Below are 13,567 nucleotides of genomic sequence, written 5' to 3'. Positions count from 1 at the left end.
GATGATTAAAACCTAATCCAGTTATCATTTGAAAGGGATGTCAATCCATAATTCATTTCTCCCCAATATGTTTCTGTGCACACAGATCCATTGATAGTAATGGATGACATACCAGTGTGATTGATCTTCCTATTGATGTTACGGAGATCTTTCCTTAATAGACGATTTGTCAAGCTGGATTATTAAAGGTGCTGTGCGTTTTTGTAGACAGATCGTGGTGGGTAGGAAATAGAGGCTATTAAATTAATGAAAATCAAAATACTGCAGATGCTGGAAATTTCAGATAAAAACAGAAAATGCTGGAAATACTCAGCATCTGTGGAAGGAGAAACAGAGTTCGCATTTCAGGTTGAAAGCCCTGCATTATGAAGTTACTCAGTTCTGTCGGTGTGTATGTTGGGAAAGCCCATGTTATCTGTATTTCATTCTTTGATCCCTCCTACAGTCTTGTTTTTTTTAAATAACCCTACCTTTTTTAATGATCCTACCTTTTGTTTTTTTATATGAAAAAACAAAGGATTTTAGAAGTAGATATAAGTGCAGGATATAGGTGGCACTGACATTTTTCCTGATTAATTTTCAAGTAAAACCTTGTAAATATAAGAAACCATGTATTAGTGGGAAGCAGGTCTCTCATAATATCACAAAGCTCTCTACCTGCAGTGTTTGCTTTCAATTGCAATAATTATTATCATGCTGGTAAATGAAGCAGCCATTTTCAATCAGCTAGATCCCAGAAATAGGAGTACAATAAATGATGGTGTTAGTTAAGGAAGGGTTGTTAACCAGCTTATTTTTTAGACCTCACTAAAGAATCTTGCAGGTCCTCCTGAATTAAATACAAGAAAACAAATGGAGATGATGTGCAAACTGTCCAATAGTAACCCGGCAACCTATTTTACACTTGCAGCAAGATGCTTTAATACCGTGGTCTGACGTGGCTCCCAATTTTCAAGTCGCCAATTTGTGCCAATGGCCAAGGGAAAATTCACCCCCCCCCCCCCCCCGCCCACCCCAGCCTCCATGAGGTTGGATCAAAGAATGGCTTCTCCATTAATATCATACTCTTTCAGTACTGTACTAAAGTGCCAGCCTTGAGAGTGTGATAATAACCTTGGTGCTCACATTTTCCTCCTTGGTCTATATATTCCACCAGTAGCCATACTGGGATGCTGCTTTCAAACACAGTTTCAGTGAAATTAGCTTTTGTTTAATATTTAAAAATGGAACTTCAGTGCCCATTCTATTCTGAATTTGGTTATATGAGTGATTGCCCTCATAGCCAGCTTATACACAGGCGACCCCCATGTTACTGGGGCTAGGTGGTTGCATTCCTAGAAAACAGTCAGTATCACGATTTACAGTAATGCAAAGCTGCGTCATCCACGCATGCATCAAGAAATGCAATTTGAAAAAAAATTGTGTTGATTTATTTACTTTTTACCACATAAGTTCCGTAAGAGCGAATTTTATCCCATATCTCAAATTTTTAGGTGGCGATTTGTGAATTCTGTGAATTGGGTGAATTTCCTTAACCCAAACATGGGGGGTCACATGTATTAAACAAAGTAGCTTGAATCTCCAGAGACGGACCATGCAGTTGGCTCAGATGTTCACTTAATCTAAATCTCAATTTCAAATAAAAAAAACAAAAACACTTCACTTCTCAATGAAGTCATTTTAAGCATACTGTAAATATTGCAAATGGGCCTTCATAGTGTTTACATTTTCTTTTTGCAGAGTTTTGCCTTTAGGCTGTATATAAAAGATCTTGAGGAATCTGTATTTAAACGATTAATGTGGACTAACTTTAAGGTGCTTTGTAGCTTTTTGTGAGATGGATGTGTTTCTACTGAGAGATGTGCTCTAACAATTTTACAATTTAGACACAACCATTTCTTGGAATTTTAAGTAGATGTTCACTCTTTTATCAAGTTACCTTCCATCCACACTAAAGATGCACAGAACTAAATAATTTCTACTTTAGGCATGATTGTGAAATTCCAGGTGAAATTTGCAATGGTTGCATTCCTGTTCAAGTTCCCACTAATGTCCATTAACCTAAATACAACCCATGATTCAGCATAATTGAACATTATATTTTTCTTTTGCATTAAAAAAAATTGATGTATGGCAGAGCAGTTTTATTATAATAAAGATACTTATTACAAATATCCATTTCCATTTGTTTGAACTGATTTAAAATAACTTAAAGCAACTGAACCAAAGCATACTGAACTTTCAATTTGGTTCCTGAATTAAATACTTCTAATAAGTAAAATATTTTTAAAGTGTGCCTATAGGAAGCTGCATCTAATAAAATAAGTTTAATTTGAAAAGTTCTCCCCCTCCACCTTCGAATAGGTATAATTTGAAGAAATACTCTCCTAATTATTTCACTACAGGGACATGACCTGTTTTGTAGGGAGGTTCAGTTGCTGGTGAAATAATTTTTAAACCAATGAGCTGGACGGAGATTCTGTACTGAATGTCTGAGCACTGTAGTGTGGAAGTATGGAACATGCAAGAGGGCAAGTGTGGGAGCACTCTGACTCCCCATTCTCTCTCTGGGGAGTTCAAGAGTGTTCTGGAGTTCAAGAGTGTTCTGTGCGGTACTGAGCTGAGGAGAGGGATGCACTTCACATCTGGCCCCTCAGCTCTATGCAATACATACCCAAATGTATCGTTTGGGATTTTGTAATAAGTATTAATGTTTATATTAAGTAATAAAAGCTGAATTTAGCTTAAATCTATTTATCATTATTTACTTCTAATATTTATGCATTTTTAATTTTTAAAATATTTTATATTTTCTTTCTGTTTCTAAATGACCCTGATCATTTGAATTATTTAGAAACAGCGGACCGGTTCTTGATAGCGCGTGCCATCAGAAGGCAGTCAGGATGGTGCATGCAGCCTAGTCCCATCGAGACTTGCTCTGCCTCAAAGGGCAGCTGCAGCGGTGAGACCTGCAAGGATATCATGAGCTGCATGGTCATTAAAGGGAAGTGCAACTGCAAACATCCCACAAGAGACAAACAAGGGGGATGGTCTGGGTGCAGGGAGTTACACCTTATCTGACTTATTGTTGAAGATCATGGAAGCTTCAGTTTCCACTATACTTTGCGTTGATTAAAGTCTATTCACCATGCTGTATTGTAATCAACAGCCTAAATCTGGACCACTGACAATTTTAGATGTGATTTTCAGACAATTTCATTTGGGCTATACTGAAGGAACCACTGCAAACGAGGTCCCAAATTCATTTGAAATATCAGTCAAGAAAGCACTTTCCATTCACACTTTTTCTGATATAAGAAACAAAAGCATTTGGCTCCTCATGCCATCCCCACCATTCAGTAAGATGGTAGTTGGTCTTTTACTTAAGCACTGATTTCCTGGATTAACACCTCATTCCCTTGATTGCCATTATTTCCTCCTTTTAACTCTTCTACCCAAAGTAATTCAATTGTTCCAAGTCGTTCCTAATTACCACAGTGGTTTTTATTTGTATGTTCAGGAATTCACGACTCTCAGAGTTGTACATTAAACTCAAAGTTGAGTTTATTAACATATGCACAAGTACATATATGCCCAGGTGCAGTGAAGATCTTACTTGCAGCAGTATCACAGGCACAAAGCATCAGATACACAACGTTCACAAGTAAGACATACATTAAACATAAATTATACAAAATTATGCAGGAAAGAACACAATTAGAACAAAACCTAAACAAAGTCCATTGCAGTGCAATTTGTGTGTGTGTGAGACAAAGTCCCAAACTCCAAGTTCAGGAATGGTTCTTAAAGTTCAGTTCCGCAAGCCATAAGGTGAAACATGAGCAAGGGCTTCTTCAACAACCACCGTTGTATTGCTATACTGAGGTAGTGATTAGGGTTGTGCCAGTTGGTTCAAGAACCGAATGGTTGAATGGAAGTAGTTGTTCTTGAACCTGGTGGTGTGGGACTTCAGGCTATTTATCAATGCAGGTACATAATCAACAGCCTGCAAATTGAACCACTGAGAATGTTACACATGATGGAGGGGAAGTTTGTAACCCTGACACCTCTCCAAATATTGGTTATGTTGCCTTGTTTCAAAGTTGATAGAAAGGTATGAATGGCCCATGCATGAAGAGAGAGACCATTTGGCCTCTGCAAAGTACTTAAGACTTGTGTTACAAACCAGCAACAAATGGAACACACTGAGTCATGATTCAGTGTTAAAAACTACTTTATTAATAACTACTTATGATAATAAGAAAAATAAAAGTAAGAATGTTAGAAGTAAAAATGTTAAACCTTGAACATTAACCCCAAAACTAAACTCTTCGTGTGTGTGTGTGTGTGTGTGTGTGTGTGTGGCAAAGTCCCAAACTCCAAGTCCAGGAATGGTTCTTAAAGTTCAGTTCAGCAAGCCATAAGGTGAAACATGAGCAAAGGCTTCTTCAACAACCACCGTTGTCTGAAGATAAGAAGAAGATGTAGAGAACAGAGAGTAATTACGAAATCCAAATGTTCCACGATGGAACCCAGACGACACCTCAGTGTTTACTCGGTAGTGACTTCCTCACCCCGAAAAGCATCCGAATCGTGGCCGTCCACACAAATACCTGTTTCCCTCTACAGGTCAGCAACAAAGTGAACTCCACCGGATTACTCCCAATTTCCATACATGGATTGCAGTGACAGACACAGTTATTGTTTCTCATCCATTGACAGAGAAACTAGCAAGCTGGTGTCTCTCTCCCTTTTCTCTTTTTCTCTTCTCTCTGACTGACTTCTTCAACAACATCATTATGTCCTTTATCTTCTGTTGACGTAAGCACGCCACACACACACACACACACACACACACACACACACACACACACACACACACACACACACCACTATGTTCTATCTTAAAGGGACATTCACCTAGTCTGCAACACTTGTGTGTGTAAAAGGTACCGTTTGTTTGTCCCTACCTAATACAGTGAAGCGTGAGCTTCCAGCTGGAAAGATGTGCATGCTTTCTGCCTTAGTAATCTGCTAAACTGCTGCAGGATTAGTATAGTACCTTGTACTCCCCGACCATCCCCACATATAGTTCTGTGATGTAGAGTGGAAATCTTTGGCTGACATTACTTTTCTTATGTCTTGAAATGGATGGCGCCACTCAATATCAAAACTTCAGTGACTCCAGCTGAGTATTAAAGCCCTTTCTGACTGAGCAGCTGGGCTATGTTCTAGCCATTTGCATAGCTTTAAGGTGCCCTCAAAAGAGAAAAGAGAATCTCTATTCAGCACTTCCTTGCCATGTCATGGGTCCCACTGCACTGGTCACTTAATACCACTGTTTGTGATGTGCAGTGTGGTAGTTTTTCCCACATTTTTTCATGATGTGGAAGGATGCCATTTGGCCCATCGAGACTGCGCCATCTCTCAGAGCAATCCCAGCAGTGCCATCCGCACACTTCCCTCACTGTCACCTATTCTATCGCACGTGCCCATTAACACCCCTCCCCTGCAATCCTCCTACCAACAAGGGAAAATTTACAGCATGCAATTAACCCAACATATTACTTCCCTTTCCCGTCCTACATCATAGGATTTATAAAGTGTGTTCTCATTCTTTACTTGGTTCTTTCCAAAGTCACGTGAGAATGCACTCCAACAAAGTTGGGAAACACTCTGCTGTGCAACGTTCAGCTCACCATGCTATGTAGCACATAATGCACAATCCACCCACATTTACCTATACTTTAGGATGTGCACTAATGCCATCCATTTCCCAGCTGTCACACTATGAATGTCTCTGTTCTGCATCTAATACTCAGCAGCCAAACAAACACCACTCTGCATAGAATTACCTGCACTCAACAATAAAAGCTAAAAGTGCATCAATAATTAATTACAGCCCTCTTAGTTCAGTTACTCGTGTCTCCTTCAGCTTGCTTGGAGACACCAAATCCATTGTATTTTTTCAAAAACTATTCTGGGATGTCGGGCATTTCCGAGAAGATCAACATTTATTAACCCTGTCCTTGAGAAGATGGTGGACTGTTTACATGCAGCACCAAAGTACTCAATGTGCCCCCACACTGTCGGGCAGGGAGTTCCGGGGTTTTGACCCAGCAGCAGTGAACGAACAAGGTGTGCCCAGGGTAGGGTGGTGGGTGATGGAGGAAATCCTGGAGATGATGGTTCTCATGCAGTTGTTGTAATTGTTCCTCTGGATGGTTGGGAGGGGATGTAAAATGCATTGTTGACATTCCAGAATGCAGGCACTGCAGCCAATAACACTAGATGCCTCGGCTAATGGATGAGCTGATCAAGTGGACTGTTTTCCCCTGAGTCCTTTCAAGCCCTTTGAGTTTTGCTGCATCTGCAAAGAGTATTCCATTATATTGCTTGACGAGTCTCTCAGAACTGCTGGGGAGAGGCTTTGGCAATGAGTCAGGAGCTGAGATGCTTGCCACAGAGCACTTAGTCTGTCACTTGTGGACTCCATGCGCAGAAGCAGTACAGAGAATAAGATGATTATAAACATTGACCTTCACAGTGGAAAGCATACAGGAACAATATTTAACCAAAGTGAGTTATCTTTGCCTTCAAGTTATAAATAAGAGGCGTGAAGTAGCATTTGGATTGAGCTGGGAATGCTTCTTCATGTCCCGCAAGCATTTTGAGAATTTTCCTTAATGATTCCTTTAAATATTCATTTAAATATTCCTTTGGCTCCTTTCACTATCCTTTGGTTTCCAAGCCCCTCTTCCTTTATGCTCTGCAGTTGCCTGGTTTCTCCACATCCTGCTGTTACCCATTGCTTCACAGACATGCTGTTGCCACCTTCTCTGTACCCTTACCATTACTGATTCTCAAAATGGTTTCATCCTCCAGATAATCTCCATCCAGTTTAGTTCATATTTTCTTCTTGGGAATACACAGAGGGAGAATAAATCATTAAGTTTATATGAACAGTCGCAGCATCTAGGAAATATATCCCTTGATACTGCATGACAGCCTGTTAATCAAGCTGCAAATCCTTGCATTGCTTCACACTACTCCTGAAGGGAAGGGTATGAAGGTACAGAAGTAATAGCATTGTCATTTGGTGTCTTTCCCAAACTTGTGCTTTTGGTGATGGATAGCAATGAGACCTAATGTTCGGAGGTTTCTTGCAAATTACCTGCCGTGTATAAATCTGTTTCATTCATTCAGAAGTAATGGAAATGTGTTATGCTGCTTTTTAGTGCTGGAGAGCACTAAGTGCAGAAATGACTACCTGTACGTACCATCACTCGTGTCTGAGGTCTCTGAGCTCTCTGCTGAACACGATGATTGGCGAAGGCTAATAACTGCAAGAGCTCCAGAATGCTGATGACCCCATCAGCACTTAAAAGGCCACTCCAGCTCATGTCACAGCTACCTGCTTTGATGAGGCCTACTCAGTTAAGTAGTGGGGGATGAAGGTATTTTGTCAACACATGACCGATCAACAACCCGATTAGGTCAGGCAGGGGGCCAAACAGCGTCCTGCATTCCATTTAACAATGTCTCAGGACTTCAGTGTCGATTTGTGGCACTTGCTGTATTGATTAGTTGGCTTAGTTGATGACCAGCTTGTAGGCTTCCTCCTTCCAGTCATCGCTCAGTGTCTTGGGTACAAACCAACAGGGGTGGAGGGGTGGGGGAGTAGATTTATTGTTACTTTGATCAATATTCATATGTAGCGTGACATTTTAAAGTCTATCATTTGATCAATTGTTAATGTGATGGACTTTCTTTCATCTTCTTCAATGATCAGTTAGTAAGGAGGAGCATGTGTACATTACAGCCTGTCACTCATAGAGAAAGCTGCGAAATGCCCCAAACAGCCTTTTATACTTACCAAAGTATCCAGAGATAAAGAAAGGGCCAAAACATCAAACTATGTTCTGTCATATGAACAACAGCATGTTCTGAATCTAGATGAAAAACACGATGACGCTGGAGGAACTCAGCAGGCCAGGCAGCATCCGTGGAGAAAAGCAGGCGGTCGACGTTTTGGGTCAGGACCCTTCCTCAGGACTGAAGATAGGAAAAGGGGGAAGCCCGATATATAGGAGGGAAAAGCAGAGTAGTGCTAGGTGGACAGAAGAGGAGGCGGGCTGGGCACAGGGTGGTGATAGGTAGATGCAGGTAAGAGATAGTGATGGGCAGGTGCGGGGGAGGAGGGGAGAGCAGATCCACTGGGGGATGGGTCAGAGGAAAGGAGTGAAAGTAAACCAAAAAAAGGTAGAAATAAAGAGGCTAGGAAAGGGAAGAAGAGAAGAGGCATGGTGGGGGGGGGAATTACCTAAAGTGGGAGAATTCAATGTTCATGCTGTTCTGAATCTAATTGTTTTGAAGCTCATTTTTATTTTTTCAACGTCTTTCTTCAAATAGTACTTTCCCACTCCACGCCATAAAGAGATCTCCTCTGGACAACTGGGCAGGCAGGAGACACACAACAAGTCTCCTGCTCATCATTGGATATGGGCATGGCACCAAGAGATAAAAGGCAGTGTGGCTCAGTGCTTTGTACTGTTGTGGCTCTTGGTTCTTCTATAATGCTGCTCAGTAAGGCAAGCAATGAGGATAGAGCTTCAGTGATAGTGAATAGCAGCATACAACTAACATGGTTCTTAAGGGTATAGGCACACTCAATACATGCCATAATGCAAACAGAAAATGCTGGAACTACTTTGCAGGTCAGACAGACTCTCTAGGGAGAGAACCAAAGTCAATGACTCTGGTCAATGAAACAGAGTTAACAATATCTATGACCTTTTATGAGAATGTCTGCAGTTTTTTTTGCTTCTCAATATTGCAACTTTCCTCCAATAGGCTCTCCGCTGGGGTGGAACTAATTCACAGCTGAACTGTTCAACTGCTGTCACCTCCACTCCAGAACTAAGATCACTCCAATCTCAGACCTGGAGCTGCATGATGCTAGCCTGCTTAGACACCCGAAAAAGCTGAGCTCTGAGCCATTGTTGACTTGTCCACAGAGCAAATGAGAGAGTGGGCCAGTCTAGACATCCCTGAGACAAAGATCTTGTACCAACCAACCCCACATGCACAATGCTTTGCCTTTATAACAGTGAAGGTCCATGATGAGATTGTGAAAGATGTGTCAGAGAGAGATACAGGGCCTTCTGTCCACTGAGCAAATCCTAACCATCACCATTTGCACTAATCCTATGTTAATCCCAACTTTTATTCTGTCCACATTTGGGTGCCTTTGACTAAAGTTACTTCCATCTTCTGAATATAATTGTGATCTATTTGAGCAAAGCGTTTGCCCCTTTGGCCTGATTTATTTTATCCTTCACTCAAAACCACCAAACAGAGATTAACAGGGCAGCACAGTGGTGCGTCTAGTTTCCCTGCTCTGGGAAAAAGACACTGACTGACTGTCTAGCCTAACGATGCCCTTCATAATTTTATAAGATCACCCTTCAGCCTCCTACATCCTAGTGAGACTAAACCCAGTCTATCCAATCTCTCCTTATAACTAAAGCACTCCATTCCTGGTGAATCTCCTCTGTTCTCTCTCCACTGCTACCGCATCCTTCCTGTAGTGTGGCAACCAGCATTGTACACAATACTCCGTGCTCCAGTTTCCTCCCACATCCCATAGACACGCGGGTTGGCAGGTTAATTGGACATCAGAATCAGGTTTATTATCACTGACATATGTTGTGAAATTTGTTGTTTTGTGGCAACAGTACAGTGCAAGATCATAAAGACATTAAAAATTACTATAAGTTACAAAAATAACTAAATAGTGCAAAAGAAGAATAATGAGGTAGTGCTCATGGGTTCATAGACCGTTCAGAAATCCGATGGAAGAGGGGAAGAAGCTGTTCCTGAAACATTGAGTGTGGGTCTTCAGCTCCTGTACCTCCTCCCCGATGGTAGTAACGTGCAGAGGGCATTTCCCAGGTGGTGAGGGTCCTCAATGATAGATGCCATCTTCTTGATGCACTACCTCTTGAAGATGTCCTCGATGGTGGGGAGGGTTGTGCCTGTGATGGAGCTGGCTGAGTCTACAACCCTCTGCAGTCTCTTTTGAGCCTGCACATTGGAGCCTCCATACCAGGCAGTGAGGCAACCAGTCAGAGTGCTCTCCACCGTTCATCTGTAGAAATTTGCAAGAGTCTATGCTGACATTACCAACTCTCCTCAAACTCCAAAATGAAGTAGAACAGCTGACGTGCCTTCATGATTGCATCATTGTGTTGGGCCCAGGATAGATTCTTTGAGATGCTGACACTCAGGAACTTGAAGCTGCTCACCCTTTCCACGCTGGCCCCTCAATGAGGACTGGTGTGCGTTCCCCCATCTTCCCCTTCTGAAGTCCACAATCAATTCCTTGGTCTTGCTGACATTGAGCGCAAGGTCGTTGTTGCGACACCAGTCAACCAGCTGATTTATCTCGCTCCTATATGCCTCCTCATCGCCATCTGAGATTCTGCCAACAACGGTGGTGTCAAAAGCAAATTTATAGGTGGTGTTTGAGCCTAGCCATGCAGTCATGAGTGTAGAGAGAGTAGAGCAGTGGGCTAAGCACGCATCCTTGAGGTGCGCCTGTGTTGATTGTCAGCGAGGAGGAGATGTTACTACTGATCTGCACTGACTGTGGTCTCCCGATAAGGAAGTCAAAGATCCAGTTGCAGAGAGAGGTACAAAGGCCCAGGGTTTGAAGCTCGTTGATTAGTTCTGAGGGGATGATGGTGTTGAACGCCGAGCTGTTATTGATAAACAGCAGCCTGACGTATGCCTTGCTGTTGTCTAGGTGCTCCAAAGCTGAGTGGAGAGCCAGTGAGATTGCGCTTGCTGTAGACCTGTTGGGAGGTAGGCAAATTGCAGTGGGTCCAGGTCCTTGCTCAGGCAGAAGTTAATTCAAGCCATGACCAACCTCTCAAAACACTTCATCACAGTAGATGTGAGTGCTACTGGGTGATAGTCATTGAGGGAGCTCACTCTGCTCTTCTTGGACACCAGTATGATTGATGCCCTTTTGGAGCAGGTGGGAATCTTTGACTGCAACAGTGAGAGGTTGAAGATGCCCTTGAACACTCTAGCAGAGATTTTCAGTACCCTGCAAGGTACATCCTCGCGGCCTGACACCTTGTGAGGGTTCAACCTCTTGAAGGATGTTCTGACGTCGGCCTCTGAGACAGAGGTTACACGGTCGCCAGATGCTGTGGGGATTCGAGAGGTGCAGTGTTATTCATCCTTTCAAAATGTGCATAAAAGGCATTAAGCTCATCGGGGAATGAAGCATCTCAGCCAGTTATGCTGTTAGGTTTCACCTTATTGGAAGTAATAACATGCAAACCCTGCCACAGCTGTTGTGCATCCGATTGTATCTCTAACTTCACACAGGATTGCCTTTTCGCTCTCACGATGGCCTTCTGTAGGTCATACCTGGACTTCTTGTAGGGTTCTGGATCACTGGTCTTGAACACCACAGATCTAGCTCTCAGCAGACTGCGAATCTCCTGATTCATCCAGGGCTTCTGGTTTGGGAAAACTCGGTATGTTCTCGACGGCACGCACTGACCCATGCAGGTCTTGATGAAGTCGGTGACGGCCATGGAAGATTCATTCAGATCCGAAGATGAATCCCTGAATGTGGTCCAGTCCACTGATTCAAAGCAGTCCTGTAAATGCTCCTCCACCTCCCTTGACCATACCTTCGCTGTCCTCACCACTGGTGCTGTGGTCCTCAGTCTCTACTCATATGCCGGGAGTAGAAGTACAGCCAGGTGATCAGACTTGCCAAAGTGTGGACGTGGGATGGCACGGTAAACATTGTTAATGGTGGTGTAGCAGTGGTCGAGCGTATTGGCTCCTCTGGTTCCGCAGGTGACACGTTGGTGGTAGCTTGTCAGAGACTTTTCCAAGCTGGCCTGGTTGAAGTCCCCCATGATGATCGGGAAGGCATCAGGGTGCACTGTCTCATGATTGTTGATCACAGTGCTCAGCTCCTCCAGTGCCAGCTTGACATTTGTCAGGGGTGGAATGTACACCACTACCAGGATGACAGTGGAGAACTCTCTTGGCAGATAGAATGGATGAGACTTGACTGCCAGATGTTCCAGGTCAGGGGAGCAGGACTGTGACAACCGCCGCGTCTGTGCACCATGACGGTTAATCATGAAGCAAATGCTGCTGCCCCTGCCTTTACCTGATGCCGCTGACCGGTCCATGCGGTGCATTGTGAAGCCCTCAGGCTGGTGCACTGTGTCTGAAGTGCTGGGAGTGAGCCATGTCTCTGTGAAGCAGTGTACACAACAGTCCCTGATGTCCCTCTGGTACTTACTCTAAACCTCTGCCCACTTGTTTCAGCTACCCCTGTCATGGGCTTTACTGGACATTGTAAAACATTGCCCCTTGTATGTACCTGAGTGATAGAATCGGGAGGGAGTTGATGGGAATGTGGAAAGGATAAAATATGAGGGTAAGAGTGTGAATGGGTGCTTGATGGTTGGCATGGATTCAATGGGCTGAGGTGCCTGTTTCTCTCTATGACTCTTATGAATAGTTTGCGGGACATTGGTGTGTCCATATTCTTCACTATATTTGTCTCCATTACAACAGAGCACTTTACAAAGTAATGAATTGGTTGTGATGCATTTTGGACATAAAAAAGTGCATTAAATTCCTTCCATTATTTTATAGTGTAGAGTTATACTGTGCTGTCATTGGTCAAAAAATTCAATTCAACTAACAGTTGCAAACTATAATTAAGCACTTAACCTTTTGTAACTTTCTGTATTTTAATGCTGTCCTGAAATATCTGCTCCATTAAACTCTTGTAAATTTGCTAATCCATCAGCAACCATCTCCTAAGGTCTTTCATTCCTTAAACACCATCAAGAAGACAGTAAGAAAATGCAATATTTGCAAGTGACTCTGCCAGTGACCAAAAAGATGATGAATCCAACAGCAAGGAGTCACTCAACTTGAATTATCTTATGTTATTAACCTTATTTCTCCACAGACAATAGCATGTTCATTAGTGCATTGGTCTAAAATTTCAGAATTAGACGCTGGATCACATTGGTATTGGCTTTAAGTCAAAATATCTTGTGATATCAAAATACAGTAATACTTTTGATGTGGGATTTTTGTAAAGCAGTTTCAGACAACTATTCTTAACCTTCCAATGAAAGCCCATAACAGGGGTAGCTAAAACAAGTGGAGATAGGTTTAGAGTAAGGAAGAAGAGGTTTAGAGGGGATCTGAGGAGGAATTTCTTTTTAACCCTTGGGGTGGTTGGAATTGGAACGTGCTGCCTGAGGCAGAGACTCTCACAACGTTCAAGAAGTATCCCTTCATTAGTCGGGGCATTGAGTATAATAGTTCGGATGTTATGTGGCAGTTGTACAAGGCATTGGTGAGGCCGCACATGGAGTATTGCGTACAGTTTTGGTCACCCACACTCCTGAGTTGGAAGTATATCGCCGCTCCCTCACTGTCGCTGGGTCAAAGTGCTTGAACTCTCTTCCTAACAGTATAGAAAAGACATCATTAAGCTGGAAAGAAT

The 13,567-nt window shown here is 42.7% G+C and overlaps 1 protein-coding gene across 1 annotated transcript in view; it reads left to right on the top strand.

The window, feature by feature from the left end:
* The window catches only part of LOC127577716 (N-acetyl-beta-glucosaminyl-glycoprotein 4-beta-N-acetylgalactosaminyltransferase 1-like), a 591,438-nt gene that overhangs the window by 505,005 nt on the left and 72,866 nt on the right, over positions 1-13,567 (top strand). The window lies entirely within an intron of this gene.

The sequence above is a fragment of the Pristis pectinata genome, chromosome 14 (genome assembly GCF_009764475.1).
Source record: "Pristis pectinata isolate sPriPec2 chromosome 14, sPriPec2.1.pri, whole genome shotgun sequence".
In the NCBI taxonomy this organism is placed as follows: domain Eukaryota; kingdom Metazoa; phylum Chordata; class Chondrichthyes; order Rhinopristiformes; family Pristidae; genus Pristis; species Pristis pectinata.
The sequence above is the reverse complement of the archived record's forward strand: the minus strand, read 5'-3'. Positions and strand labels throughout refer to the sequence as shown.